Genomic DNA, 5,248 nt, shown 5'->3' with positions numbered 1-5,248 from the left:
CCTGCTATTGTTCTAAAATGATGGATGTTTGTTTCCTCCCCGTCTAGAAGCCTTTGAGAGGGAACTGACACTGATTCTAATGACTCCACCAGTTACCAACATGCCTGAAAGCTAATCCTGAATCCATCACTCTTGAGTCCAGCCCTGGCAGACAAAAGAAAAATGAGGAAGAACCCAATAGAGGAATGCTTTTGGAAGTCCTTTTTAAGAAATTCCAGTGAACTCCCATACGAACATTTGAAATTTTCCCTGTTCTGGCTTTTTTCTAGTTCCTTGTCCAGAACTTATAATGTTAATTACTCTTGCCTTTGCTTCTCCTTCATATCCCCTATTCACCAGTCAAGGACTTTCTTCTCCCCATACATAAAGAACTATGCAATTTGGGAATCTTTTAGATAGACCCACTGAAGGGGTACTCCAATTGCCTCACCCTGCATCCCTGTTCAGCAAGGAAGAAGCCAGAGTGTTCTGTGGGTCTGTGTTCTGATTCCCTATCTGCAATTTGGGTAACCTCTTCAAGAGGATGGTGTAATAAGAATAGGAGGTAGGAATTATGTAGGCAGTTAGGGTAAAAAGACCCCAAAGAAAAGTAGCCAGTTTGTTGGCTAAAAGTCAAAATGTCCTTGGTCCTTTAAGCAACATACTCCATTCTAAAGTCCAAAAATGTCCAAAGTATTTGGGAGTGCCTATCTAATTCTGAAAGACTGTAGGTTTACCTCTTCAGAGGGGATGTTAGAATAGGAAATATCCCCATTTTTTTTTTTAAAAAAAGGAGTACATGAAGTTATTAGAAAAAGTGATGGGGAGATATGGGAGGAGTTGGAGGGAGGGAGTGGGCATGGATTTGATCAAAACACCTTATATGCATCTATGAAATTCTCAATAAATTATTTTTTAAAAGTTACAAAAAAGAAAAAAGAAGCTGACATCTAGTGGCTAGAAAGGCAATAGACCCTAGTGGTAAACCTACTAAGCTTGTTCTGCCAAATGGGCAGAATATTAACCTGACTCCTACTGACATGCTATACATATAGATTAATGCATCTCTCAACCCTCATTAGAGAAGCTGCTTACGGAAGTAGATGGAGATTGATGCAGAGAACAAAACTGTTCAACATGCAGAGAACAAGGTACAAGGAATGCGCAGCTATAAATTGCACAATGTTGAAGAGATCAGGAAGAGAGTTAGAGGTTGTGGATGGATACAACAAAACTGTTTTCTGGACAAAACAGAGGAGTTACACATATGAACTCACAGTAGTTGTGACAGTATCCACAAGACCTGTGCAAGGCCAGTCAAAATCCCACTATGAAGAGAGGAGGTAAACAGGAAGTCCTACACCTAACTGAGGAGCTTTTAACAACTGATAGCTTCTGTGAGAGGCAGAGGTGGTTTTCTTTTAGTATGTATTCCCTGGTAAGTCTACTACACTTCAGTGTATGGCCCCACATCAAAAGTATGTGGGCACCATATATTAGATATTATGGCAGCCTCCGACCTCTGTGAAGGTAAGCCATAGTCCCACCTCCTTCCCATTCCCTTTGGAAGGAGTTAAGCAGGGAGGGAGCCTATTACTCCTCCCACCCGATCATTTGACCTTAGCTGCATGAGGGGGAGGTCCTATGGATATATAAGCAGAGAAAGCCATTTTGTGTGGCTGTCAGGAAGCCACAGGATTTATATTTGGGGACTTTCCAGCACAGCTGTGAATGGGGGACGCACACTCTTGTGTAAGTAAACTAGCACCGGAAGCTCAATTATTAAGTCCAATAAACTTGTTAGGATTTTCCAAATTGCGGCTTTGGCGACTGCTTGCCACCGGTTGTCATAAGGACAGTGGGAGTAAGGAAATGGAGGCCGTGTGAGCCTTCCAGCAGTGAATTTGACTTTACATTGGACTCCATGGTTTTAAAAAATAATGGAGACACAACTAGGTGTGATGGTATACCCCTTTAGTCACAGCATTCTGGAGGCAGAAGCAGGATGATCTCTGTGAGGTCCAGGCTCACTGGGGCTACAGGAAGACTTTGTCTCAAAAAGACCACCCCCCCCCAAAAAAATAAATGAAAACAAAGTTAGGTGGTTAGGGAAGAGGAGTGGATCTGAGAAGTTAGAGGAGGGGGAACAAATATCATTAAAATAAATTGAAATTTTGAAAGAATTAGTGAAAAAAAAATTGGAGACATGTTCTGGGAACACATATGGCAGAATCTGTTCCCTTTTCTTTCTCAATTCCTGATATTGCTCACAGTTTTCAGTGTTCCTTGGCTTACCATAACTTTATGTCTGCCTCTGTTTTCTCTTGGACAGAGATTCCAAAGAATGCCTAACATTATATTTCTTCTCTTTGTGTGAGGCTACCAGTCATAATAAACAAAGATCACTCTATTCCAGTATGATACTGTCTTAAATGATTCTGTAATAATAGGGCCTGAAGACACGGGTCATCAGTAAAGAACACTGTTTGCTTTTGCTGAGGAACAGATTTGGTCCCAGCACCCACATGGTACCTAACAACTCTCTGTAACGCCAGTTTCAGGGGATCACTTTTCTGACCTCTGCAGGCATTGCACAACACAGGTTGCACTTACACACTTAGAAAATAAAATTAATAGATAATATACTGAAAATGATTTTATAGTGGAACTGGAGAGATGGCTCAGCCTCTTGTTGAGGACCTGGATTTAGTTCCCAGCACCCACATGGTGGCTAACAATCATCTGTAAATGTAACTTCAGTTCCAGGGAATCTGTTGCTCTATTTTGGCATCCACAGATTTGCAACCATGTGGTACACTTACATGCAAGCAGGCAAAACCTTCATACACATTTTTTAAAAGATCCTGAAATGTCTTACTGCTCAAATTCCAAAAGAAGGTGGTATTCACAGGTACCTGGGATCAGGAATTCATTAGTTATTTGGATATGTATTATCTAATTTCACATTGCTGTGACAGTACATGACAGAAAAAAAAAAATAGTTCATGAATTTCCAAAGGACTTCAATTCTGTCATGACAAGGTAGGCAAGGTCCAGTAGCTCCATCCACAGAGGCAGGAACAATTGGCAGCGGTTATTCACAAGTAAGTGAACTACAAGTAAAGAAAGCAGGTAATGTCCCATTAATGCCATCCAGACTTCTGAAGGCTACGCAACCTTCCAAAATATTATAAGGTAGAGAACATTTCAGAATCAGTTCACAACAGTGTGCTTCCAAAGACTCATGACTATTCTACAATGCATTGTGGAGTATTCCAATTTTGAGTCACTCAGCTCTTTAGAGTTCCAACAATGCTAAAAACTCCAGAGTCCACAGTCCATCCTGAGACTTAAGGAAAAGTCTATACTCAGAAAAATGAAGAATAAAGTTAGATGTTTCCAATATCCAATGACATAATCAAACAAGACTGCACCAGAGCAGGAAAAACTAAGTGTTTGTGTTCTACGTCTGGCTTCATGATGTGAGCGCCAACAGAGTTGGGAAACCTGGCCCCCTATGTCACTATGTCACTTATATTTTTAGTATACATGGACGGTTTCCCCTTTCCCCCAACCTTTTTTTTTTTTTTTTTTTTTTTTTTTTTTTTAGTTCTCTTGATCCTTACAGGTTTCCATTGCCAGATGCTCCATGATCCTGGCATCGCCAACATCTATCACAAGTTAGACTTCACCCTCAAATTTAATCATGGTCCCTTAGAGGTTCATTGTAGGGAATTAGGCCCTGCCTAAACAGTGACCGGGTTCATCAGCTTTTTTTCAGGTACTTGGATACAAGCCTTCTGAATCCTCTTTTACATTTTTCATGACTTCAAAATCATTAATAAGTCACTGGTGCCATGTTCTTTTATCAGCTTGACGTGTAACCAGGGATCCTGGGTAATGGTTGAAATGATGCCTGGTTTCTGCAGAACTGAATCTTGAGTAGACTAGATGCTTACCAGCAAGTTGCACCTGCAATGTCCTCATTTTAATTTTTTTTTCAGTTTTGTGATTTTAGGCCTTGGAGTTCTGACTCTCAAGGCATTGGTCTTATTGTTTAGCAGATGTGTGCTGCTCCTCATTCATGGTAGAAATCTTTTGACAATTACAGTGAATTTGTCCATACTTAATCTGTGAATTTAAAAGCATTCATGCTTCAGGTTGCTCACTTGGCATGTTTTTTTCTGTTCCCCTTTTTGCTGTGAGTTCCGACTATTAACCTAAGTAAAAGGAGCAAGCAGCAACTGGGCTATGTAATAAATGCCATTCTATCCTGAAATTTGCTCCACCAATAAACTAGTCCATTGAGTTTGATTACCGAACTTTTAGCACAGGGGCAGAACATAGCCATATTCTGTCCTTGACTGTACCAGGAATAGCTTCTGGTACAATGCTCAATTAAGCCCTCATTAAATCTGAAACCTCATGAGCATGCCTTCCTCTGTACATATCTGTTGGTACTCCAGTCTTCTGAACTCCCACCAGAATCACTGACTCTGCTTACTTCATTCCATGGCTTTTCTAGCTTGGAGTGTCAAACGTATCCCAACTCTTCCTAGAAGCCAATTCCAAAGGCATGGTGAGGTTCATTCCAACAACCACCTCATTTCTCTGGTATAATTTTCTGTTTTAGTTACATTTGTATCAATGTGACAGAATACCTGAGAACACAACTTAAGGAAGTAAAGGTTGATTTTGGCTCATGGCTTCAGAGAAAATTAGTCTATCAAGGACAGTGGCTACCAGGCAGACTGGGTCTGTCTGTCCATGGCAGGGAGAAGATGAGAGAGTGGCTGTTCACTCAGGATGTGGATACAAAAGAATCAAAAGTTCATGTTCATCTACAGCTATAAAGCAAGCTGAGTTTCAGACCAGCCTGTGCTACATGCGAACCTATAGAACAAAAGAGAGAAATAAAGAGAGAAAAAGAGAGAGAGAAATGAGAAAGAGAAAAAGAATGAGAAATAAACCATTATTATTCAGTTTCCCAAATATCCAAATTATCAAATATTATCTTCATAATAAAAATAATTGTAGGGCAGATGGATCAGTGGTTAACAGCACTGACTGCTCTTGCAGAGGACCCAGGTTCGATTCCCAGCACCCATATGGCAGCTATGAACCATCCTTAACTCTAGTTCCAGGGGAATCTGAAGCTATCCTCTAACCTCTTGGCACTGTACAGCACGGGTGCACACATATACATGCAGGCAATACACTCATACACATAAATAAAAATATTAAATAAAATATTTTAAAAAAAATATAT

Source organism: Nannospalax galili, unplaced genomic scaffold (assembly GCF_000622305.1).
Source record: "Nannospalax galili isolate Female #2095 unplaced genomic scaffold, S.galili_v1.0 scaffold461, whole genome shotgun sequence".
NCBI lineage: Eukaryota > Metazoa > Chordata > Mammalia > Rodentia > Spalacidae > Nannospalax > Nannospalax galili.
Note: the sequence above shows the minus strand (reverse complement) of the source record.